General features: G+C 40.1%; 1 protein-coding gene across 3 annotated transcripts in view; it reads left to right on the top strand.

Moving 5' to 3' along the window:
* NHLRC3 (NHL repeat containing 3) overlaps positions 1-25359 on the top strand; it is a 148605-nt gene extending 123246 nt beyond the window's left edge. The window contains exon 11 of one of the 3 annotated variants that reach the window (XR_011994280.1): positions 6645-7651. The gene's annotated coding sequence lies outside the window, so the exon portion shown is untranslated. Of the gene's footprint in view, positions 1-6644; positions 7652-25270 lie in introns of those variants that run through there. The other 2 variants (XR_003234745.2, XR_011994281.1) reach the window with 2 other exon arrangements.
* The last annotated feature ends 860 nt before the right edge of the window (positions 25360-26219 follow it).

The following is a 26219-nucleotide window of genomic DNA, read 5'->3' on the forward strand; positions in this document are numbered from 1 at the left end:
ACCTTGCTGCTCCCTAACGTCCTCCCGGGATGAACGGGGTGGAGCCGATGTGACTCCTTCCCACGGGCTTGCCCAACATGCCAACGAGGACTCATGGCTCCCTGGCTCCTTCTGACCTTCCTGCTCATTTCTTTATATTTCCATGCACTTCCTTTGAGTGCCCAGGATGTCTCAGTATAGGTTTACTTTAGGCTTGTGGTGGCCAGGCCACTGCTGACAGTGACCCACCTGGACAGGTAACACAAGCCACTGGTGGTCAGCTCGTGCTACAGCAGGTGGGGAGGGGTTGTGCAGAAGCAAGATAGGGATGCTGCTTTGAGAGGAGAAGCTGCTAAGTTTGCGTCTGCCACTAATTAGCTGAGCATCGCTGAGCAACGCGGCATCCTGAAATCTCTCAGAGCTTCACTTTCCTTCTGTATAAAATGAAAAGGAGTATCTCTTAGGAGGCTCTTTAATGCTAACATCCTATGGCAGAAGTCTGCTTTGGAAGAAAATCTGAGAGGTCAGAATGTGAGATGAAGACTAAAGATGACTACACAAGCACTTCTAAAAGCCTATCGGAGGGAATGACAGGCTGAGGGGCTTCTCTTTAGTCCTAGGAACTGGCAAAGTTAAGGACCAGCAAACATAGCCCAACCACGCGCAGGCTCCAACTATTTGAGGTGTAAATGGTCCAGGCCTTGGCTCGTTCCGCCTCCCTCCCCCCAGCTTCATCACTGTGCGTCCCATTCTCTAATGATTCACTGATCCACTTTTCTAACACCATCTTAAAAAGTGTTCAGCAAAAGGAGCCCCCACTACCTGCCACTTTCTGCAGCCTGAGGATGCTTATTTCTATCTCCTCAAACAGTTCACTATGGGCTCCTATTCCCAACCAGCCCTCCTTCCCCAGCAGAGCAGAGTGGGCCCCTGTGGTGTGCTGAAAGCCTGGGCCTGATGGTCTTACTGTCCTGGGGTTCTGCTTTTACCCTGTAAAGTACACAGGCAAATGCTTTACAGAAACCGTAAATCATTCTGATAGAGAAGAATTGAACCTGCTTCCCTAGGACAAGCCAGAATGATGCCTCTGCATTACATGAATCCCTAGCTGCCTGCAGCCCACTTCTGAGGAAAAAGCACCCTGCTGGCATTGCTATGAAATTTCATCCCCGCCCCTGTCCTTTCTCCCTTCTTGAAATCTCCTTACTTGCCAATCAGCCTAAAACAATCATCTGAGGAATGTGTCTTTTCAAAGAACTTCCCCCCCCCCTTCTTTCTCCTTCTTCTGATTAGCCTGTAGACTGGAAGCATTCATCAATACTTAATAAAGTAATTTATATTGAGCCTTATAGCCGAGGTTCTCAAAGGACTTTGCAAGCACTAGCTCATAAATCTCTACCCAAGAACATTATTATGGTATTGAAGATGGAAAAACAGAGGCACAAACTTGTTACACGTGTCTCAAGGTCCCCTGGGGGAAGGGGCACCAAAATACTTAAGGGCACTCTGAATTCTTAAGCCATTAAGGCAAAGAGAATGGGCTCAGTGCCCAAGTTTGTGGTGCTGGGCATTGTCCCCTCAAATGTGGCCTGGTGCTGGCCTGTCCCTGCCTGCTCACTGCTTGCCATCTCTGAGAAGACATGGTCTAACCAGGAAGCTACTCCCCCTGCCCCCAGTTCTCCATCGACAGATAATGGCATCTCTAGTCATAGCAGGGCTTCCTCAACCTCTCTCTTCATTCTGTCACCAACTCCTATTAATTCTACCTCAGAAGTCTCTCAAAATCCATTCCCTTTATCCTGTCAGCTGTTGCTGCCTCTAGACAATCCCTTCTTATCTTTCACATGGACTTTCGCAAGTTTTCTAAGTGACTTTGTACTATTTCTCCCCTCTCTGAAGCATCTTTTACTCAACCTTTTCTGGAGAGCCACTTCTGATACGTAAATCTGAACAGGTCGCTCTCCTTCTTATAAATGACATAATCTTCCTGCAACCAGAGCAATTTGATTGAACACTGAAGCTGCATCAAAAATATACACCCACCTAAATCTTGTAAGTTTAAAAAGGCCCCTTTTCTCTTCTCATTTTTCAGAAAGCTCATGGGTCTTACATTATATGCGTGTGTCATGTGATCATTTCTTGTGCTACTTCCTCCAACACCAGACTTCTTCATAATCAACCCTACCTCTGTTGCCTCAGCTTTACCCAAGCCCAGGCCACTGCCGGAGCACCGCTCCATCCTTCCACTTGGGCCAGCAGCCATGCTGCTAATCTCATCTGGACACATCACAGACACACCCAGAAATAATATATAACCTGGGCACCTTATGGCTACATAGCATTAATTACCTCAGAGAGAATCCATTTCTCTGCTTTTTCCAGTTTTTAGAGGCTGCTTGCTTTCCTTGGCTTGTGATTCTCCCTCCTTATTCAAAGTCGGCCAGGCCAATTGAGTCTATCTCACATTGAATCACCCTGAGTGCTTCTTCATCACATCTCCTTTTCCTGACTCTGACCCCTTCTCTGCCTCTCTCTTCTTTGTGATCACATTAGACCCACCCTGATAACCCAGTGTAGTCTCTTCAACTCAAGGTCTTCAACTCAACTTAATTTCTGTCTGCAATTTTGATCCCCTTGTGCCACATAACATATTATATTCACAGATTCTGGAGACTTGGACATGTCCATCTTTGGGCCTCCATTATTCTGCGTACCACAGCAGGGCATGAACATGGGCCTATAGATGGCAGAGTCATGAGGAATGGGTAGTGGGGTAAGCATAGAGGGGAACACCTCCCCTGAGCATGTGGCCTCTGCATTCTGCAGAACTGGTTTCAGATCTCAGCCTCACCACCTGCAGCCACATGACATCTAGCAGGTCACTTCCCATCCAGGATCTCAGTTCCATCATCTGTTAAGTGAGTGTCAGAGCACCTTAACAAAAGTACCTGAGCACAGAGCCCGAAAACAGTAGAATAACACTTATAGTACCTACTATTTATGAACTCTCCCTAAGTGCTCAATAAAATTGTAGCAATTATTCTGAAGATGGTGATGATGATGATGGTGCTGAGAGCCTGATTTGAAGTTTAGTGAGCCAACAGTCTAATAATAGCAGGGACTGAAATCAAAGGAATAATATAGCAAAGCTCTGGAGCCTGTGGTGGTCTTAGTAATAATCATTCCAAACTGGCCTGAGGGCATTCGCTCTATTTAAAGCCTAGAAATAAGTGTTCTCTCTGTTAAATTGCATCACACTCTACTTTTACTGCCCCTTAGGGCTTCAAAGACCATCTTACCTGACTCTTCAAGTTCACTGTCTCTGGCAGCATCTCTAGATGCATAAAGAAGTTCAAAAGCACATCCAGATCATCAGGGCTTAGGACCTGTCTCCAGCTGTCTCCTTGTCACCTACATGGTTGAATAGAGGTGGTAGCCTTGAAGTGATTAAAAAGAATATCCCCATGTAAAACACGCCCTCTTCATCTTAGAAAGAACACTCTGTGAAGTAGTACAGCTAATGGCATATTAACTGACAGAAATGATCTAGCAACTGTCATATAACAAAATAATGACATCTTGGGTTTCAGGGAGAGACTGACTTACTAAAAGAGAATATCTCAAAATGATATAGACAGAGTAGCAACTATATATTTAGATGGAGTAAGAACACTTGCATAGATTTCTTATTCTGTTTTTGAAAACATTAAATGGGCTTCTTATTTTAAAATTTGCTCTGTGAGCTAAATTATTTGTTGCATTCCACACTACTATCCCTGTTTCCTGACTCATTTAAAATATTATAGCACAATTTTAAAGTCTAAGTATCTAGAGCAGAGATGATCGCTGGCTGGCACTCATGCTGTCCGTCCGTTCCTCATACTTTCCCAACCCCATTACAAGCATAAGTGATCAATGAGCTGTAGAATCTTGGTCAGTTCTGCTCTAAAGGCAGACACTACAAATCTTGTAGGATGGCCCACAAGGTGAAACTGAGCCGACTTCCTTGAGCTATAGCATTTCAGTCATATGGGTAAAAGGTTGCTGAATCTTGCAGCTATCACCACCAAAGAGCAAAGAGCCACTCGCATCTCATGGAAGCAAAACCAGCAGCAAAAGTCATACAATAAACTACAATATTCTTTTTTTTTTTTTACAATATTCTTTTTAAAAGTCAATTTTTCATTGCTTAAATACATAGCCAGTTAAAATATTTCACATAAGTTTAGAAATCTCTTTTGTCACGCCTGTAATCTCAGTAGCTTATTTTCCAGATCTTTTATGTATCTAACTACATGTATCTAAATACAATCATTTATACGCGAAGAAATGTACATTATTGTTAAACATTAGTTGGAATTCTATAAACCAAATTATGACCCTGAAAAGTAAATGAAGGAAGCATACAAACATAAGTCACAAAATAGAATATACAAATGCCTGATAAATATTTGAAAAATATCCAGCCTTTTAAAAATTGAAGAAATGTAAAATAAAATAAATCATTGTTTCTGGCATCAAATTGTCACAAGTCTATTATACCAATACTGGCAAGGATATAGTGAGGTGGGTCTTCTTATAACACAGACAAGATAACAAATTGCTATCACTTTTCTAAAAGGCATTCTACAAAAGTCTTCAAGGAACTAAACACTACTACAGTCGAATCTTAAAACAAAAACAATAGCAAGTAGTGAGCTATTATAGTCTTTCACTCATTCACTACTGCATATAAAATGCCAGTGGTGTTACTCCCTGGCCCCCTTAAGAGGTCTGACACTGAATATCACCCCTAGGATGATGTTCATCATCCTCTTATGCTTCCTCACTGGGATCAAAGTCCACCAGTTCTACATGGTTCATTTCCTCAGTTTCTTTTACTTCCTTCCTCTCAGGTAGGAGTCTTTCTAGCAAAGAAAGTTTATCAGGAGAAAGAAAACCATTCTCGGGGAAGTTTACCTTAAATTCTGTTTATCTCTCTATCTAGAAAGAAATTTATAGAAACCAGGAAGAAAAAGTCAAAGAACAAAATCTTCACGCGAGTAAAAGACTGGAAAAGGCACCCCACACAAAAGGATATCTGAATAATCAGTAAATATATTCAACAATGCTCACAATCTTAAGCTCCAGAAACATTAAAAAAAAAAAAAAAACAGCAGGAGGACAGTGATACAGTATACCCACTAGTATCATTAAACTAAAAAAAAAGATGAAAAATGATAGAAATGTATCTGAAGTAATTGGAACCCTTACACACCATTGGTGGGATTGTAAATTGGTACAGTGGCATAGTGATAAGAAAGGACCATGGGAGATTTCTTGCTGTTGCTGACATTGTTTCATGAGCTAAGAAATGATACTTGGGAAAGTTCATGGAGCTCCCTTTTATTGTTCTTACATCATAGCTTCAGACCTGGAAAGAGGATTAGTCTTGTTGCTCACATCAGCTATTCTCAGCCGGCTTGGTCTTTAACTCTCATTGTGATAGATTACTTGATTTGACTTTACCTTTCTTTGTTTCTAAGATACATGCAGATATTTTCTGTCTGAATCTAAAGCCCTTTGGATTCAATAGGATTCTACGATGCAAATATGTGCTTTGTATGTGGATAATTCTGAACATGATGAAATTTTACATTTTCCCTTCATTTTTAGACACGTATATTTCTTCAGCCTTTAAAATATTAAACAACTGAATTTGGATAGCTCTAACATTATACCTAACTCTGGTCACAACATATATCATTCTACTGAAAGAAACTATATCTGTGCCATAAATAATTTTATTTAAAGTGAGTCTGATTAGCCAAAAAAAAGTAGTAGTGCAAAATACCGTCAAATTAAAGTTTATTTTTTATTTTTATTTTTTAAAAGATTTTATTTATTCATGAGAGATACACACAGAGAGAAAAGCAGAGACACAGGCAGAGGGAAAAGCAGGCTCCACGCAGGGAGCCAGACATGGGACTTGATTCTGGGTCTCCAGGATCACACCCTAGGCTGAAGGTGGCGCTAAACTGCTGAGCCACCAGGGCTGCCCAATTTTATTTTTTAGAATAATATACAGTAGTCGCATGCCTGGGTGACTCGGTTGGTTAAGCATTCAACTCTTGGCTTCTGCTCATGGTGTGATCTCAGGACCCTGAGATCAAGCCCCATGTCAGGTTCTATGCTGAGAATGGAGCCTGCTTAAGATTCTCTCTCTCCCTCGCCCTCTGCCCCTCCCTTCTGTGTGCACTGTCTCTCTTTCTTTCTAAAATAAATAAATTTTTAAACGATTTTATTTATATATTTATGAAAGACACAGAGAGAGAGGTGGAGACATAGAGAGGGAGAAGCAGGCTCCATGCTGGGAGTCTGATATGGGACTTGATCCCAGACACCGGGATCACAAGCTAAGCCAAAGGCAAATGCTCAACCAATGGACCACACAGTCGTCCCTAAAATAAATAATTTTTACAAAAGGAATAACATACATTAGTTGTGGCTGAAACTTAAATACAGACATAGATTCAGATCCAAGTTCTATTTTTCAAGAGTTTCATAGCTTAGGTTTTTTGTTTTCCTTAGCGTTCAGCAGGATTCATGTGTTAAACTAGGGTAATAATATCCTTTTATTTTATTTTATTTTATTTTAATTTTTTTTTTTTTTTTTTTAATGATAGTCACAGAGAGAGAGAGAGAGGCAGAGACACAGGCGGAGGGAGAAGCAGGCTCCATGCACCAGGAGCCCGACGTGGGATTCGATCCCGGGTCTCCAGGATCGCGCCCTGGGCCAAAGGCAGGCGCCAAACCGCTGCGCCACCCAGGGATCCCCTCCTTTTATTTTATATGGTTATTTTGAGAATTAAATGAATAGCATAATTTTAGCCCACCTTGAAATCTTGAAATCTTATATATTATAGCTATTCTTTTTATTTATTTATTTTTTTTACATTGTAGCTATTCTTATGATGATATTCTCATTATAGAGAACTTGGAAGATGGAGAAAACAAAGAAAATGCTAACATATAGTCCCACAACCATAGATCAGTGAAGATACAGCCTTGTGAGCCTTTATCCAAGATGGTAATGACTGTTTTTAGGATCCATCCATGTGTACGGCTCTCCTGTGTTCTCTGGCTTATCATGCTCCTCCTCCATCTCATGGCTGTGGCTTCCATTGTGCTGTTGAGAGGTAAGCACAGGGTGGAAAGGTCTGATCAGGAAGCCCAATTTACCTCAGTCAAGAACAGGTTTACAGTTGGCTAAGTCATTCATACATTTGGAACGCCTTCCAGCTCTGATATCCTATTGTTCTGTCTCCTCATCCATCAACAACTCTGTGGCAAAAATATCGTCTTATTCTCTGACACATTGGTTCCCTGGCATCTGCAGACTAAACATGCATTTGATGAATGGGATCTCTCTGCATCATACCAGACACCTGGCTACAACCATTTTATGTTTATTTGCCCTGGCTTCATGTCTGCACTGCCCACATGAGTCATTTTGTAAACCTTTTGTCAAAGCATTATAAAGGGACATATATTAAAGACTAAAAATGCAAGGCTCAATATTTAAGGCCCTCTCTCATATTTTCAACCAGATGTTTAGTACTTTGGCCTATTTTTCCAGGGACTGTGACTCTTAGCTATTGAACATAATAATAAATAAGTGTACCTTAAATCATGTTCTGTGAGTAAATTTTCCTTTTCATTCCTTTATTTGGTTATCCTCCTATTACACACTCTCTTGGTCACCTGACTATCTGCTTCTTATCACTTCATTAATTTAAATAATTTATCATGTACATTTTTGAATTTTGGTCTTGTCACTAAGGGGTGCTTCTGGGAGAATGGTTAACTATGTCAGTTTTTTCATTTTGTTATCCTCAGAGCATACTGAAGTACCTGGCACGTAGAATAGAGCCAATACATATTATCACTTTTAATAATATCTATAATGCCCTGCACTGGGGATATAATCACATTTATTAGACAAAGCACTCGTTAGCAAAGCAGACACACAACATTCATACAAATGTTCTGCAAGATTGGACAATTCTGAGAGTGTCATTCAGAGAGATAGGACAACCATCAGGATTCTCTGCCTTTTTGCCTGCACAGTGCTATCAAAACCCATCTTAAACCAATGGCCAATTAGGGGACTATAAAATGGTAAGTCTAAGGCACAATGCTTGAGTGTGGGTTAGAAACTTAGCTGTGTTCTTATAGGCACTTTAGGCTACGGTAGAGAGTAGCTCTAAACTCGTGTAGTGAATCCACTTACCGTCAAAACTTAATTTCATCAATAAGAGTTCTAATAGTCATCATGGTAATAGGTCACCACTTTTTCCTGACAGTGTGCTAGGGTATGTTTCTTATAATGGAAATACAATTACCAGATGGCTTGTAGTAGCTTCCCCAAGAGACAGAGCTGAGGGCCACTCCCTGTTAAAGCATAAACTGGCTGGCACATATGTAATATCACACTGATAAACTGAAGCATTTTAAAGTGAGCTGGTGACACTGTGACACTCTATTCAATGCTACAGTTAAAAAAAAAAAAGAGGAGGACCTTCCAAGGCTGGGTGAAGGAAGCGCCTTCTAAGAAGAGGGGACAGTTTGCAGCACCTCGGACCTTCCAAATCTATTTCTACCTCAGATCCTTTGCACTTACTTTCCCTTCACCTGGAAGGTTCTTCCCCTAGGTGTTCTCATGGGTCCCTTCATTGCATCACTCATGCTTCTGCTCAAAAGAAAAAGCTTCCACAGAGCATTTAAACTTTCTTTCTTCTTTCTTTCTTTCTTTCTTTTCTTTCTTTCTTTCTTTCTTTCTTTTCTTTCTTTCTTTCTTCTTTCTTCTTTATTTCTTTCATTCTTTTTCTTCTTTTTATTTCTTTTTATATGTCTTTGTTTAAATCCTTGCAAAAGATGATTATTTTCACATGCAAAAAAAATCACTAATTAAAAAAAATCATCTCTACTGATATGTGTAATGTGGGAGAATGATATTAGCACTGGGCAGAAAATCAGCAGATGTAGGTTCACTTCCCAACTGGCCACTTACTTCAAGCTGTTTCTTCATTTTTAAGTGGATATGACAACACTAATTCAATGGAGCTAGTCCAAGATATAGCACATGCAAAGGGGTACTCTACCATTGTATATGCACTAAGTAGTTTAGTAAACATCAGGTTTAGTGAGATATTCACCTTCAGTAAAATTCACCCTTTTTAAAGTCAATGAGTTTAGCCTTCACCACGATCAAGATATAGAATATTTTTATCACTCCTAAAAGTTCCTTTATGCCCCTTATCAACTAATCATGTCTCTCAATATCCAGCCCTGGCAACCACTGATTTAGGATTATGTCCCTAATTTTCAAAATGCCATGTAAATTTAGTATGTAGTCTTTTTTCTTTTTAATTTTTTATTTATTTATGATAGTCACAGAGAGAGAGAGGCAGAGACATAGGCAGAGGGAGAAGCAGGCTCCATGCACCAGGAGCCCGACGTGGGATTCGATCCCGGGTCTCCAGGATCGTGCCCTGGGCCAAAGGCAGGCACCAAACCACTGTGCCACCCAGAGATCCCAGTATGTAGTCTTTTGAAAGAGTCTGGCCTCTTTCCCTAAACGTGGTGCTTTTAAGATGCATACACGTTGTTGGGTAAAAACAGTAGTTTGTTCTTTTTCATTGCTGAGAAGTGTTCCATTATATTTATTAATTGTAATTTGTTTATCTATCAACTATCTGATTGGTTGTTTCTGGGTTTGAATTATTACAAATAAAGCTTCTGTGTGAACCTGCTTGTGTAAGTCTTTGTGTGGACATTTGTTTTCATTTCTCTGGGTAAATGCCTAGGAAGGAGATTGTTAGGATATACTTTTTTTATTTTTATTTTTTAGGATATACTTTTTTTAATCTGAAAAAGTTTTATTTTGAAAGTTTTGAGCTGCTTGAATTTCTTTTTCTTTTTTTAAAAAAGACTATGTATTTGAGAGAGAGAGAGCACACACGAGGGGTGGAGGGGCAGAGGGAGAGGGAGCAGCAGGCTACCCACTGAGCAAGGAGCCTGCCGACTTGAGGCTCCATCCCAGGATCCCAACGTCATGACATGAGCCAAAGGCAGATGCTTAACTCACCGAGTCACCCAGGCTTCCCTGAGCTGCTTGTCTTATTTCTTAAGTGGTGAATTTGCCTTTAAGAAAAACTCTCCATTTTTTCCGAGGGACAAAAAAAGGAAAATTAAGCACCTACTTATCAATCTAGAGAAACATCTAAATGCAAGAAGGTGAACAATGGTGACTCTCCAGGCTGAGAATTAGGAGCTATTTTTAGTGATATAAACTAGATAGATGTTTTAACAGAACTAAGTAATTTCCTTAAGTGAGGGATAAGAATTCCTTAGATAGAGTTCTGTGTGTTCTCCAGTGAACATTTGTTTGTAAGAGTATGGAGACACAATAAAGGGAAGAGAATAAAGACATGCACACATTTTTTCCCCTTAAATACCACGCTAGAGAAAAAGACTGAAGTGATCATAAGAGGATATTTTGGGATTTTCTTTTTTTTATTTTTATTTTTTATTTTTTTTGGGGGGGGGATTTTCTTTTTTTTAAGATTTTATTTATTTATTCATGAGAGACACAGAGGAGAGGAGAGACACAGGCAGAGGGAGAAGCAGGCTCCATGCAGGGAACCTGATGTGGGACTTGTTCCTGGAACCGGGATCACACCCTGAGCCAAAGGCAGATGCTCAACTGCTGAGCCACCCAGGTGTCCCTGGTTTTGTTTTTGTTTTTGTTTTTCTTTAAATATAGGCTCTGGAAAAGTACATATGTAGGACTTTATGATATTCAAAGAACTAAACCACATATTGGAGCGGAGTTTATTCTGAAATAATAATCTTAAAAATCAAAGTATATCTGAAAATAAATACATCTAAAACACAAATAAACGATATTCCTACTGCCTACATTGTAAAAAGTTAATTATGAAAAGCAGGCTTTACATAAGTGTGAGGAAAAACCATGGCCTCTTCTATCCAGAGCCAGAAAGGGGAGATTTCCTGTCGACTCTGAGACATAGGAATGTATATACATACAATGAGATATTACTCAGCCGTCAGAAAGGAAAAATACCGACCATGTGCTTCGAGGTGGATGGAACTGGAGGGTATTATGCTGAGTGAAGTAAGTTAATCGGAGAAGGACAAACATTATATGGTTTCACTGATACAGGGAATATAAAAAATAGTGAAAGGGATTATAGGGGAAAGGAAAGAAAATGAGTAGGAAAAATTGGAGGGGGTGACAGACATGAGAGACTCCTAACTCTGGGAAACGAACAAGGGGAAGGGGAGGTGGGCAGGGGGATGGATGACTAGGTGATGGGCACTGAGGGGGCACTTGGTGGGATGAGCACTGGGTGTTATGCTATATGTTGGCAAATCGAACTCCAATAATATATATATATATATATATATATATATATATATATATATATATATAGTGCTTCAATCATTAATGACATGGGCAGAGCTAAGAGTGAGGAGCAGGTGGAGATTAAGCCCTGCCCCTTGAAGCCAGGCTGCAGGAGATTCTGTGGGCTCTGAAAGACACTTTTAGTAGCAATTGAAAATTGCCTTTTTTTTTTTTTCTTTGATAGCTTTTCTTCCTTTATCTGAGCATTGACTAAGTAAAATCTAACCAAAAGATACAACTATTCCTTAGCTGTGCTATGGGACTTAAGAAGAGGTTTGCCTCATGTTTTGGACACTAGGCAAAAGAGAGGTCACTTTTCCAGAAGGCCAAGGTTTAACAATATTCTTACTGGCTGTGAAAACAGAAGAAATATGACATCTTGAGTGTCATGGGAATCAAAGCAAGAGTGAGGGACTTGATCCTGATCATCCCCAAAACAGCTACCTGGGAATGCTCAGAAATGCGGAAGGGAGTGGCACCTGGGTGGCTCAGCGGTTGAGAGTCTCCCTTTGGCTCAGGTGGTGATTGGGGGTCTGGGGATCAAGTCCCACATCGGGCTCCCCACAGGGAGCCTGCTTCTCTCTGCCTGTGTCTCTGTCTTTCTCTGTGCATCTCTAATGAATAAATAAATAAAATCTTTAAAAAAAATGCTGAGGGGGAGTGTAGGGATAGAGGGAACATTCCTCAGCACCTTAAAAGCGATCTACGAAAAGCCCACAGCAAATATCATTTTCAATGGGGAAACACTGGGAGCCTTTCCCCTAAGATCAGGAACACAACAGGGATGTCCACTGTCACCACTGCTATTCAACATAGTACTAGAAGTCTTAGCCTCAGCAATCAGACAACAAAAAGACAGAAAAGGCATTCAAATTGGCAAAGAAGAAGTCAAACTCTCCCTCTTTGCAGATGACATGATACTGTACATAGAAAACCCAAAAGACTCCCGCCCCCCCCCCCCCCCAAGATTGCTAGAACTCATACAGCAATTCGGCAGTGTGGCAGGATACAAAATCAATGCCCAGAAGTCAGTGGCATTTCTATACACTAACAATGAGACTGAAGAAAGAGAAATTAAGGAGTCAATCCCATTTACAATTGCACCCAAAAGCATAAGATACTTAGGAATAGGGATCCCTGGGTGGCGCAGCGGTTTGGCGCCTGCCCTTGGCCCAGGGCGCGATCCTGGAGACCCGGGATCGAATCCCACGTCGGGCTCCCGGTGCATGGAGCCTGCTTCTCCCTCTGCCTGTGTCTCTCTGCCTCTCTCTCTCTGTGACTATCATAAATAAAAAAAATTAAAAAAACAAAAAACAACAACAACAAAAAGATACTTAGGAATAAACCTAACCAATGAGGTCAAGGATCTATATCCTAAAAACTACAGAACACTTCTGAAAGAAATTGAGGAAGACACAAGGAGATGGAAAACTATTCCATGCTCATGGATTGGAAGAATTAATATTGTGAAAATGTCAATGTTACCCAGGGCAATTTACACATTTAACGCAAACCCTATCAAAATACCATGGACTTTCTTCAGAGAGTTGGAACAAATCATCTTAAGATTTGTGTGGAATCAGAAAAGACTCCAAATAGCCAGGGGAATATTAAAAAAGAAAACCATATCTGGGGGTATCACAATGCCAGATTTCAGGTTGTACTACAAGCTGTGGTCATCAAGACAGTGTGGTACTGGCACAAAAACAGACACATAGATCAATGGAACAGAATAGAGAATCCAGAAGTGGACCCTCAGCTTTATGGTCAACTAATATTCGATAAAGGAGGAAAGACTATCCACTGGAAAAAAGACAGTATCTTCAACAAATGGTGCTGGGAAAATTGGACATCCACATGCAGAAGAATGAAACTAGACCACTCTCTTGCACCAGACACAAAGATAAACTCAAAATGGATGAAAGATCTAAACGTGAGACATGATTCCATCAAAATGCTAGAGAACACGGGCAACACCCTTTTTGAACTTGGCCACAGCAACTTCTTGCAAGATACATCTATGAAGGCAAGAGAAACAAAAGCAAAAATGAACTATCAGGACTTAAGATAAAAAGGCTTCTGCACAGCAAAAGAAGCAGTCAACAAAACTAAAAGACAACCTACAGAATGGAAGAAGATATTTGCAAATGACGTATCAGATAAAGGACTAGTATCCAAGATCTATAAAGAACTTGTTAAACTCAACAGCAAAGAAACAAACAATCCATGAAATGGGCAAAAGACATGAACAAAAATTTCACAGAGGAAGACATGGACATGGCCAACACGCACATGAGAAAATGCTCCACATCACTTGCCATCAGGGAAATACAAATCAAAACCACAATGAGATCCCACCTCACACCAGTGAAAATGGTGAAAATTAACAAGGCAGGAAACCACAAATGGAGAGGATGTGGAGAAAGGGGGACCCTCTTGCACTGTTGGTGGGAATGTGAACTGGTACAGCCACTCTGGAAAACTGTGTGGAGGTTCCTCAAAGAGTCAAAAATAGACCTGCCCTACGACCCAGCAATTGCACTGTTGGGGATTTACCCCAAAGATTCAGATGCAGTGAAACGCCAGGACACCTGCACCCCGATATTTCTAGCAGCAATGTCCACAATAACCAAACTGTGGAAGGAGCCTCGGTGTCCATCGAAAGATGAATGGATAAAGAAGCTGTGGTTTATGTATACAATGGAATATTGCTCAGCCATTAGAAACGACAAATACCCACCATTTGCTTCAACGTGGATGGAACTGGAGGGTATTATGCTGAGTGAAATAAGTCAATTGGAAAAGGACAAACATTATATGTTCTCATTCATTTGGGGAATATAAAAAATAGTGAAAGGGAATAAAGGGGAAAGGAGAGAAAATGAGTGAAAATATCAGTGAGGGTGACAGAACATGAGAGACTCCTAACTCTGGGAAACACAAAAGGGGTAGTGGAAGGGGAGGTGGGCGGGGGGATGGGGTGACTTGGTGACGGGCACTGAGGGGGCACTTGATGGGATGACCACTGGGTGTTATGCTATATGCTGGCAAATTGAACTCCAATAAAAAAAATAATTTAAAAAAATGACACAATGCAAAACAGCATTTTCTCCTGAGATTGGCCTAGTGAAGGTCTTTAATATTTAGATGCTCTAATAAATAGTCATCTATTAACTTACATTTAATAAATCAAGATTATCTATGGATCATGTGTAACCTTTATATTAGGAAATAATTTTATTATATCCAGTAATCTTCTTTTGGATAAAGGGAAAATAAAAAAATTAAAAAAAAAAATTTAAAAAGGGTGTGGAAAATTAAAAAAAAATTTAAAAAAAGAAAAAAATGCTGAGGGGACATTTTGAAGGAAAATAATTTCTGGCTATGATAACCTGGGTGTTGAAAAGAACTGTGACCTTGTAATGTCCTTACATGGTACTGAGGCCCAGAATATTTATGGGGTGCGTATCTGAAAGCCTGCATATTGTATATAGTTAAGTCACAAAATGTCTGAAAAACAGGAATTCAAATCTTGATTTTACTTATGCAATATTTACTTATTTTACTTATTTTACTTTACAATAAAGCTTGACTCTTAAGGAATTTAAAAACACTCCTCCCTTACCTCTACTTCCAAATCGAAGAGATTATGTCAAATGAGATCTTGCCCTGGATGTAAAAGAGTGTTAAGACAAAGTTAGGGGTTTACATGGGAGAAGCCATGTGACTTCTGAAATCAGTTCAAACTTTAAACAGAATATACTATTTAATGAGTTCTTGCTGCGTGCCATAGTAACTCCTCCACCATAACGCCATACATGGAGTCTGGAAGTTCAGCCACCAAAAACACACAGATGCATCATTAAGGGGTTAGGAAAACGATACCCCCATGCCCCAGGGGCCCACATGCAGGTTTGAAATACACTGGCTAAAGCTTTGTGCTTTAGGTGGTGGTTTTCAATACAGATGAGAATTTTCTACGTTCTGAAATGTCTAGGAATCCCAGAACACCAGCCATGATTCCAGAAACGTCTTTTAGCTGGCATTCATTTCATAAGCCCTGTCTGAGGATAACTGGACATGGAGAGTGCTGGGAATGCAGGGACCTGCCCTTTCCCCCTACTTTTTAAGATGAGGTGGCTGCTCTTTCTCCTTCCCATCTTCCACTGTCCTCCCGCCTTGAGCCCTCTCTGGTCTTCTCACAGGAGAGCTGGATGGAGGGGAGAGCTGGACTCATGTCAACCAAGCTCAATTTTATTGCTTAGCCCATTATTTTATTCAATATATTTAAATAAAATATAGTACATTGTTGAATGGAGTATATTTTAAAATGTCTAGTTAGTCTTCTTGTGGTTTTAAATTGCTATAAAATATGTTTCTTTTCTGCAAGTGATGTTTAAAGGCCAGGAAGTCACTTACATTTTTATGATTTTAATGATATTTTTTGTTAAACCATATGGCTCTGCTTTGTCATTAATTAGACATTAACCAAAGAACCCATCACATTCAAGCAAGAGCTATACTCAGCAAAAATCAATATTTTTAAATCCTAGCCTCCAGCTCTTCATGAAGATAGGTCTTAGAATAGAAGCTTGCCACACTGGAAGGAAAATTTTTAAAAAAGAAAAAGGCAAAACAGACCAGCTATAAAACTTTTGTTTTACTTGTCAAAATCTAACTTGAAAATAATTCTCTAAGCTGTGTCTATACTGTTGATTGTGGAGGCCAAGAAAAATCAAGGCCATTCCACCTCAAGTTTAGCATTAGCACAAGTACAGCCATCGTAGGCCCCTGGGAATAAGAGCTGAACTTTACAGGAAAAACTGCAGAATGGCCTCGGCAGGGAATCCCATATCGGAAAGACAGTAAAGCTCAGAATGACCTCGGCAGAGAATCCCGTATCAGTTCTTAAGAAACTCCCCCACCCTTTCCTCCATATCAGAATGGAAAAAATTCCTCCACCCCTTCTGAAAATCCCCTAGACCAGCCCATAAAAAACCCAGCTGGAACCCACCTCGGGGTCCAAGTCCCTGCTCCGTGGTGTCGGGCACACTTGGACCCAAGCCTGAGCTTGTAAATAAACCCTCGTGTGTTTGCATCGGTGTCGGCTCCTCGGTGGTTTCTCGGATTCACAATCTTGGGCACAACATTGATCTATAGAAAACTTTTAATATCTAGCATAGACCCAAGGGGGCCCATTTTAGAAACTCATTAATTTTGTATTGAATCAATGTAAAAAAAGAAAAATAATTAACTAAAGCATATAGTCCAGGCTACAGATTTTATAGATCACAGAGACAAGGTTCAGAGATGTCAAGTGCCTAGCCAAAGTCACATAGCCAGAGTCACTAAAATGGTACTAGACTGTGTGTTATTTGGTTATCAAACCAAAATTATTTCCTCTACTCTACAAACACCTTGGACTTAAAACTAATTTTTTTTCCTAAAGACATTTTCCCCAGTTACGGTGAATTTTATGTGTCAAATTGGCTAGACTAGGGTACCTGGTTGTTTGGTCAAACAGCAGTCTAGATGTTGCTGTGAAGGTATTTTTTAGATGTGATTAAAATTTAAATCAGATTTTCGATAAAGAAGATATCTCTCCATAATGTGAATGGGGCTCATCCTATCAGTTGAAAGTTTTAAGAGAAGAGACTTATGTAGAAGGAAGAAATTCTCTCTCCAGACTGCCTGCGGATTCAGGAGTACAGTATCAAAAGCGAAGTAAGTCAGAAAAAGAAAGACAAATGCTATCTGATATCACTTATATGTGGAGCCTAAAAGAGCCAAACTTGGAAAAACAGAGAATAGAGTGGTGGTTACCGGGAATTGGTGTGGGAGAAATGAGGAGATATTGGTCAAAGGGTACAACTTCCAGTTATATGATTAACGAGTTTGGGGATTTAATTTACATCATGGTGATTATAGCTAATAATTCTGCTTCATTTACTTGAATAATGTTAAGAAGAGATCTTTAAAAAAAAAAAAGCTTTATTTATTCCTGAGAGATACACAGAGACAGGCAGAGACACAGGCAGAGGGAGAAGCAGGCTCCCTGCAGGCAATCTGATGCAGGACTCGATCCCAAGACCCCAGTATCACGACCCAAGCCAAAGGCAGATGCTCAACCACTGAACCACCCAGGCGCCCTTAAGAAGAGATCTTAAATGTTCTCTCACAAAAAAGAAATGGTAACCATGTGATGTGATAGACAGACATGTTAGCTAATGGTGGCCATAACTATTTTGCAATATATGCATGTATCAACACACTGTACACTTTAAACTTACCCAATATAATGTATCACTTATATCTTATAAAACCAACTTATAAAGCTGGGGGTAAATTACTGTTGTGCCCAAGATTGCGAATCCGAGAAACCACCAAGGAGCCGACACCCATGCAAGTACACGAGGGTTTATTTGCAAGCTCAAGCTTGGGTCCAAGTGTGCCCGACACCGCGGAGCAGGGACTTGGACCCCGAAGTGGGTTACAGCTGGGTTTTTTATAGGCTGGTCTAGGGGATTTTCAGAAGGGGTGGAGGAATTCCTCAAGTTTTGTGTACATTCTGATATGGGGCTTTCAAGGGCATTGAGCTCTGTTCTAATTCTAATATGGGACTTTCTACCATGGGCGTGCGCTCTGCTGTCTTTCTGATATGGGATTCCCTGCCGAGGACATTCTGAAGTTTTTCCTGAAAAGTTCAACTCTTATTCCCAGGGGCCTAAGATGGCTGTACTTGTGCTAATGTTAAACTTGAGGTGGGATGGCCTTAATTTTTCTCAGCCTCCACATTACCAGCCTGCAGTCTGCCCTGCAAATTTGAAATTTGCCAGCCCCCACAAGTACATGAACCAATTCCTTAAAACAAATGAGCCGATTCCTTAAAATACAAGCCTATTTCTATCTATCTATCTATCTATCTATCTATCTATCTATCTATCTATCTATCTACCTATCTATCTATCGGCTCTGTTTCTCTGGAGATTTCTAATATAGTCTCCAATAAAATTTACAGATGAACAGAATTTTTTAAAATGTGTGTTGTTTGATAGGTCAAGTAATATTCTGGGCTCTGAGCAATAAGAGGACTTTAGGGATCATCTTAAAGCATTCTGGGTGGAAAAGGGACCATGAAGTTGCCTCATCCTGGGGTAGATTGCTATGAAATTGTATACACTCAATTAGGCATGGTCCTGAAGAGTGAGATAATCCATCCAGTTGCCTGGTTCTTGTTGGGGGTCCAGCTCTCAGACCTGTTCTTGCTGGGGGTCCTATAATCCTCATCTTTCAATGGACTTTCTTCAGCCATCTTATTGAGATTGGGCTCCTTTCTTGATAGAAAACTTTCTATACTTTTCTCTAGGAAACATCTCAGCTCGAAATTATACTTAAACATTTCCACTGAAATCTTTCTCTATCATCATATTAGGCAATCTATGCAGGAAAAACTCAAGCTATATTTATCCACTTTGATTAATACAAATAAATTCCTATTAATGATTTTCATGAGCAAGAATCTATATATACAGCACTATATATAAGTTTTCACAGCACTCTAATGTAGGGGTAAAATTACTATGTAATGCAAGCACTGTAAAAGAGGGGCCTCTGAAGAGTGAGGGGTCCTTCTAATTCCTCATTATTATTATAGCGACATCTCAACTCAAGGAAAAACCTACCCATTGTCATAAACTAAGCTTACCCCTATTCAATTAGTTGTTGGGTTAGAACTCTGTGAGTTCTGTCAACCCCCTTGCAAAACTTTCCCAAGCCTCAGACTTACAGACTGTTACTCATCTCAAAGACTTATCTATTATAAATTCTTGAAGGAAATCCATTGTATTCTCCATGCCATGAACTTCCACCAGCATCCCCATCTCAGGAGCCCACCTATGAAAGTGTCCTCCCTAGCCTGGCAAGCTTGGCCTAGGGCTACAGGAGGAAAACAGTAGAAAAATCATTTCCCGGAGAGAGACAGCTTCCTCTCCTCATGACTCTGAGGATGCCAGAGTGATTGATAGCTGCTAAATCCTAATCAGCAAGTTAATTTATGTCAAATCTAGAAGCAGCCAGCAGCTTGGATTAGAGGGTTTCCTCCCAGGGAGCAATCTTTTCCCTTGATCAAACTTCTGCTATGATCTACCGACCTGCCACAACTCACGAAGATCCGAGGTGGGAGAGGTCACAGAAATTCACCAGAGGGGGAGAAAAAGGCTGTGCTCCTGTCTGGAGGGAGGATGAGAAGGTACCAAGAACTCACCATTTCCTGCTGGCCTGCAACTCCGGGTCTGTTTGTCCTCTGCTCACTCAGCCTGCGTTCACTCAGAGCATGCACTGAGCTGCAAGGTTAGGCACATACATTTTTACACATGTGGAAGTGCCAACTTCTAACACTGATGGCAGATGACTTTACCTCGAGATCACTTTGCTTCTCTTGAAATTTGTTTTAAAAAAATCTGCCTGGACTTTATTCTGAAACAAGACAGTAATTATTTATAATTATTTGTTAGGTATACCATGCATGCTGCTCAGCAAGAGAAATATAATGGACTGCGGATCTCAGTGGTTATGCTGCAGAGAAGCCAGACAGATTATGTGCTTATAGACACTCAAACAATGTTAGGGTCATTTGTTACACAGAGTTGAAGATTGAGTTTTATTATTCTGGTTCATAAAGCAGGGTTACTCTTACTGAAAAATAGTTAATGGGCTGTCACCAAATAACCACGTAACCTCTGGTACCAGCCAGGGTTCAACTAAAGAAGCAGTGCCATTAGGTGATATATATTAAATAATTCATTGCAAGAATTGACTCCTGCAGTTGTCAGGGGGTAGGAGGAGGCAAGTCTGCAATCTGGGGAGGCTATAGGCCAGGCAGGGCTGGAAATCTCATCCACACAGACACGATTAAATCTGTTAGCATAATTTCTTCTTTAGGGCAGCTTCCACTCTGCTCCTAAATCCGTTCAACTGATTGAACCAGGCCCACCCAGATTATCTAGAATAACCTCCTTATTTTAAGGTCACCTGATAAGCAACCTTAATTCCATCTGCAACTTTAATTCTCCCTTGCCATATAAAATAATGTATTGACAGATGGTGGACATCTTTGGGGGCTATTTTTCTGCCTATACATCTCTCTAGCAACATTTTTGTTGTTGTTGTTGTTGTTGTTGAGGAAGAGAGAAAATCTCCTCACACAGGTCAAGAAATACTACCTTCTGCCCTAGCACCGTTTCTCAAATCATCCCCTAAAAGGTATCTGAACTGGTTTTCTTTTTAACGTCCCTACTGTGGGTGTCACAGAGAACTAATTTTCCTTGGCTGATGGCACTTGGATATGAAGGAATTTGTGAGAATTTTCTCCACCAATACTTATTGTGTACAAGTGATTGCTTCCAAACCCCCAAGAAAGTATTTTAAATTGTCACTCGATTTTGAAAGAAGGTAAGATTTAAGGAAAATGAATTGGATGTTGCTACAGGCCAGAGAAATCTATTGGGGTAGGATGATGTCGGTGACATTCATTTATTTGGACAGTATGGGTTGTATTTTTCCACTCAAGTCTTAAAATAATAATTTGACAAAGATAATGATTGAAGATTAAATTATATCACATGCATAAAAACACTTTTAAAAGGTGAAAGCACTATCACTACACCATTAAGAGTCAAATTCTAGAGCCTAAAACGACCAGAAATCATCTAATTTCATCAAAGATACGATGCACTTGTTTTTTTCTCTTCAATACTTTCTTTGATGCCTTTTCTGAAAGTTCAGCAGAAAGTTTTCTCCAGAGGCTTGGACTTCCTCTCGTGTTTCATATCTCAAGTTACTAACCTCATTTTCAGGGCAGAACAACTTATATATAATTCATCTTTACATTTCTAAACTCATGAGAATGACTTTCAGTTTCCAAAGAGTTAGTAACACAAAGTAAGCATTGCACATATTTTTAGCATTCGTGTCCTCTAATGTTCCTACAAATGTTATCTTTTGGTTAAGGATAGAGTTGGGGCATTAATGTGGCTTTTTTTTTTTTTAACATTTATTTATTTATTTTAGAGAGAGAGCATGAGTGAACATGAGCAGAAGGGGTAGAGAGAGAGGGAGAGAGAATCTCAAGCAGTTTCAGCTGAGGGTGGAGTCCAACACAGGGTTCAATCTCACGACCCATCATGACCTGGGCTGAAATCACCAGTCAGACATTTAACCAACTGAGCCACCCAGGTGCCTCATCCATTGTCTCCTTTTGTGTTTGTTACTGCAACCTTCACCTCAACCATACCTTGTGCTACAGTCCCAGAGTCCCACCACCAACCATCTCTGTCCTGTTTCTGGGCCTTTGCACAACAGATTTCAATGCCTATAGTACCTTCTCTACTGCTGATCACCTTGGATAGTTGCCACTTGCCTTTCAAATGTCAGCTTACATGTCTCCTCATTCAGGAAAGCTTCCCTGACCACTCGCAAACTGGGTCAGCTTCTTCTCCAATGTGATCCTCTGCCCTGTGCTCACCCCTTATCCTACCTTTAGCACAGTGTATGGATCTTTCTTGTTTAGTTCTCTGTCTTCTCCTGAAGGACTGTCCATCTTTCTATCCTCAATGCCCAGCACAGTCAAGGCTCTGAGTACATATTGTGGAATAAATGAGTGAATGAGGAACTGAAAGAAGGAACCATGTGGCCTCTCATTCCCCCAGGCCTGGGCACAGTGTCCACTAAATTGTCATGCCTCCATCCACTTCTCTTCTCCCTCTGAGGAATGCATGGGTATCCTGTGGTCACTGCAGATGCTTAGTGTCCAAGAACAGTGCTTCCAGAGGCCTGTGGATGATTTCATGTACCTGCTCTTTGCGGGTGACCTTGCCTTAGAACTTTTGATGTTAACTGTGACTCATAAGAGATGCTGAGCACATGACATGCTGAATTAGCTCCATGACACGGGAGAAGCCTGATCGAAGTCTGGGCAGCTGGTAAGGCATGAGCTGTGACTGTCACCATCTAAGTCCTGTGAGAAATTGATTCACATAATGCTTTTAATAAGCTTATATTGGGAGAGGACAAAATCAGAATTTGGATCTTTATTTGTAGAAACATTCAATAGGATCTTTGAAATATCTTCTTTTAAGTGAATTTCTGGCAAGAATTGACATTATTTGACAGAGAATTGCAGCTCTGAGTAGCATTGCCCTGAAAGTAGTCTTTCTATTCTCTTTTGAAACACTGCTGGTCCTTGGTAGTTTCCCCATCAATCATGCTCAGCCTGCCTGCTGGTGTGTCTAGTGAGACTCATGGGAAAGACATTCTTCCTTCCCTTTCTTTTCATTCTCCCCTTGTGGTGTAGAAGAGAGGGAAATGGAGGAAAAGAAAATAGATTTGTTTAGTGATTAATGTGAGAGAAAAAAATCAATCTCGCCCTGGCCTAATTTGACAGCTGACTTTTCCATCAGGACTGATTCCTGTTGTAAATACATGCAATAGTTTACAGCTTTTGTTCTTGATTTTAGCATGCAGGTGACAGGAGAGTCCAAATAACAATCCCAGCAAGGGAATTGGCTTCTTAAAGATTACAAACATCTAGTTGTTAACCATTTGACCACTTTAAGTTAGGAAATTTAATCCTCATGTTTTATTTCTTCATTATTCATAATATCTGCTCATGGAGGGGACTTTAGTTCCTTTATATATTTTTAAAAAGTATATATTGAGTGCCTGTTATATGTCAGACTCTGCTGAGTGCTAGTGAGGCACCAGCTTTGTTACTGTGTGTATGCTTAGTGCTGGAAAGATACATTAATCATGTCATAACCCTAATAAATGTAAAATTATAATTGTAAAGATGGCAGAAGAGAAATACACAGCTCTATCAGTTAGTTATTTCTGATAGCAAGAACCAAAAGGTACCTCAGCACCAATGAAAAATCACAACTTCTTTAGTCTTGTAGTTCAGTGAGGATCAGTGATCTAAGATGGGCTTCACTGGGGTGGCTCTGCTGACTTACCTTTCATGCTCCTCTCGGACCCAGCAGGCAGCCCAGGAGGGTTCTTCTCATGGCAAGGGCAGAGACATGAGAAGACAAAATGAATTATGCATGACCTTTTCAAAATTCTTCCCTGTTATCCACTTTCATGTCATTAGCCAGTGGAAACCAATACCAAGCCCAACATCAATGGATGGGGAAAAATATTCTTCTCTTGGAAATGGGGAGAATAATAATAATCCAACTTATGGCACTGGCTCTTGGAGAGTACTTTGTGGATGATTTAAGTAGGAGTGAACTAAGTGAGGCAGAAGATGAACAATTTGACTGTAAGCTATATGGTGAGAAGGGACATGGTGGGTTTGAGTTATTGAAAGAAGGTCAATGAGGTTGGGGATCAGAGGATGAGCAGCAACATGAAGTAAACTAAATCTAGAGGGATAAAGAAGGGCCAGAGCACAGAGTGATTGGTAGGCTATGTTAAAGATGTTGAATTTTTATTTCAAAGATTCAATATTCAGTCTTAGAAAGGTATTTATACATCATGCTATTTATTCTCTTTCCCTCCTTCCTTTTCTTCTTTGTAAATTTGGGACAAAAATGAAAGCATATAATTATTATACAAAAGTATAAAACTAAATAATACGGATATAGTTTTCAATATATACTTTTAAAAAGTAACAGCAAGCCAGGAATTTCTTTAGTTTTTTATTTTTTTCCATTTTGAGTGGTTTATTCTACTTTATGCTTCTTCACAAACTTAAGATAATACCATGGTTAAATTTAAGCAGAAAATTGATGCTACAAAGTGATCTTTTTAAGATGGTCTGACTAAATAAATAAAATATTCTGGCAATAGCATCTGAAATTGCATTGCATCTTATATTAATGTGGAATATTTGTGCATTTTGCTCAAAAAGTAATAAAAATAGCACACTGAGTAAATCTAGATACTTTTCTTTTGCTTATCCATATTTCAACTATGCATATTTGGTAAGTGGACTCAAGTCAGAGGCCTAGTGTAAGCCTTCTCTTGCCTCATTTCCTCCTTACAGAATATTCTAATTTCCACTCAAAGATACATTTTTAAAATTTCTTGGCAAAAAGTATTTTAATAATGTGAAATATATCTAGGATGAAAATACATTTTTGATCCAGTCCAGGATAATTCTGAGAGTAAAATCAAGACCCATTATGAATAACATATAGACCAAGACTATCCTGGGCAAACTGGATATCTGCTCATTCTAAATATATCCAGGTAGAATTAAGCTCCTTAAGACAAAATGTGGTTCTTCTCCCCTGTACAGCTAGGAAGATGTACAGGATCTTGTGCATGATACTGGAGGTGTGATTTAACTTGGGAATTACAAAAGCTGACAAAAGATTGGTTGCAAATGACTGGAAGGATAAAGCATGTCTTCTGTGGAGAACTGTGTGTGCAGTGAAGGGTACAGGCTCTAGTGTCTGATAGACCTGTGTTTGCCACTCACAGTGCATTGGGGACACATTGTGTTACCATCCCATGCCTCGGTTTCCTCTTCAGCAACGCAAAGACTTGTGAGAATCTGATGAGATAATACGTAACATATAGTAAACATTTAACAGAGGTTACTATATGTAGTAAACTAAAAAGATTACATAGTGGATTATGGGACCAATGTCCAGTTCCTCATTGGTGATAACCTTTAAGTAAGGTGACCAAGAGACAATTTCCAGTAGAGCCCCCTGTGTACCCCAATTTCCTTGTCCCCTGAGCTGTTTTAGGACACCTGCTGCTTTCTCCAAAGGCCTTATTATTCATTTCAGAAAGTGCCTGGTTTTTGTATTGCAGATGCTACAAGCAGACACTGTTGACTGAATCCTCATGAACCACCATCTCGAGATCTTTTTCCCTCCTGCACTCTCTATGGCATGCCAGCCCTCCATGCCACCTGTGGATGGACACAGCTGCTCTCTGCTGAGATCAGAATTGGACACAAGGTGGAAGTGTAAAATTTTCAAACGTTTTTTGGAAGTAAGAGATTTTAAGCTTAAAGCAACAGCTGAGAGTGGGTCTCTTGCACAGCTTCTCAACACTTCCTAATATGCTCTAGTGAAAACAGTTCAGGGATAGTGTTGCTTAATTATTTCCTGCTTTTGTCTTTAGGGCTAAATTTCATCAACACCTCTGTGTAGTTATCTAGTCAGTGTCAAGGTGCTACCCCATCCCCAGATGCCTACCAGGATTTTAGCCATATTTTTGTTGCTCTCTCTGGATAGCAATATTCCAAATGTATTTAAGAGAGCACTTGCACACCAAACCCACTTTCAAGGTCAGATGGGGCTGGGAAATGCTGTGCACCATGGCTTCCTCTTAGAGATTCATAACTCATTAGCATATTAAAGACGGGTATGTCCTTCAGTAAAGACATTGGGTCAACTTTGACTCAGCATAACACAAATTTATTTGACCATGGCTCCCTTTGGTCATTAACAACTATTAATAATCATGGCACTAGTAAGGGACTTCCACAGATAATGCTGCTCCATAAAATACCATTCTTTTCCTAGTTATCTCAATTGTTCCTTTAAAAAACATCTGCTTTTGGGCAGCCCTGGTGGTGCAGTGGTTTAGCGCTGCCTGCAGCCCAGGGCATGATCCTGGAGACCTAGGATCAAGTCCCACGTCAGGCCTCTGCATGGAGCCAGCTTCTCCCTCTGCCTGTGTCTCTGCCTCTCTCTCTCTCTCTCTGTGTGTCTCTCATGAATAAATAAATAAAATAAAATAAAATAAATTAAAT

The sequence above is a fragment of the Vulpes vulpes genome, chromosome 9, assembly GCF_048418805.1.
Source record: "Vulpes vulpes isolate BD-2025 chromosome 9, VulVul3, whole genome shotgun sequence".
NCBI lineage: Eukaryota > Metazoa > Chordata > Mammalia > Carnivora > Canidae > Vulpes > Vulpes vulpes.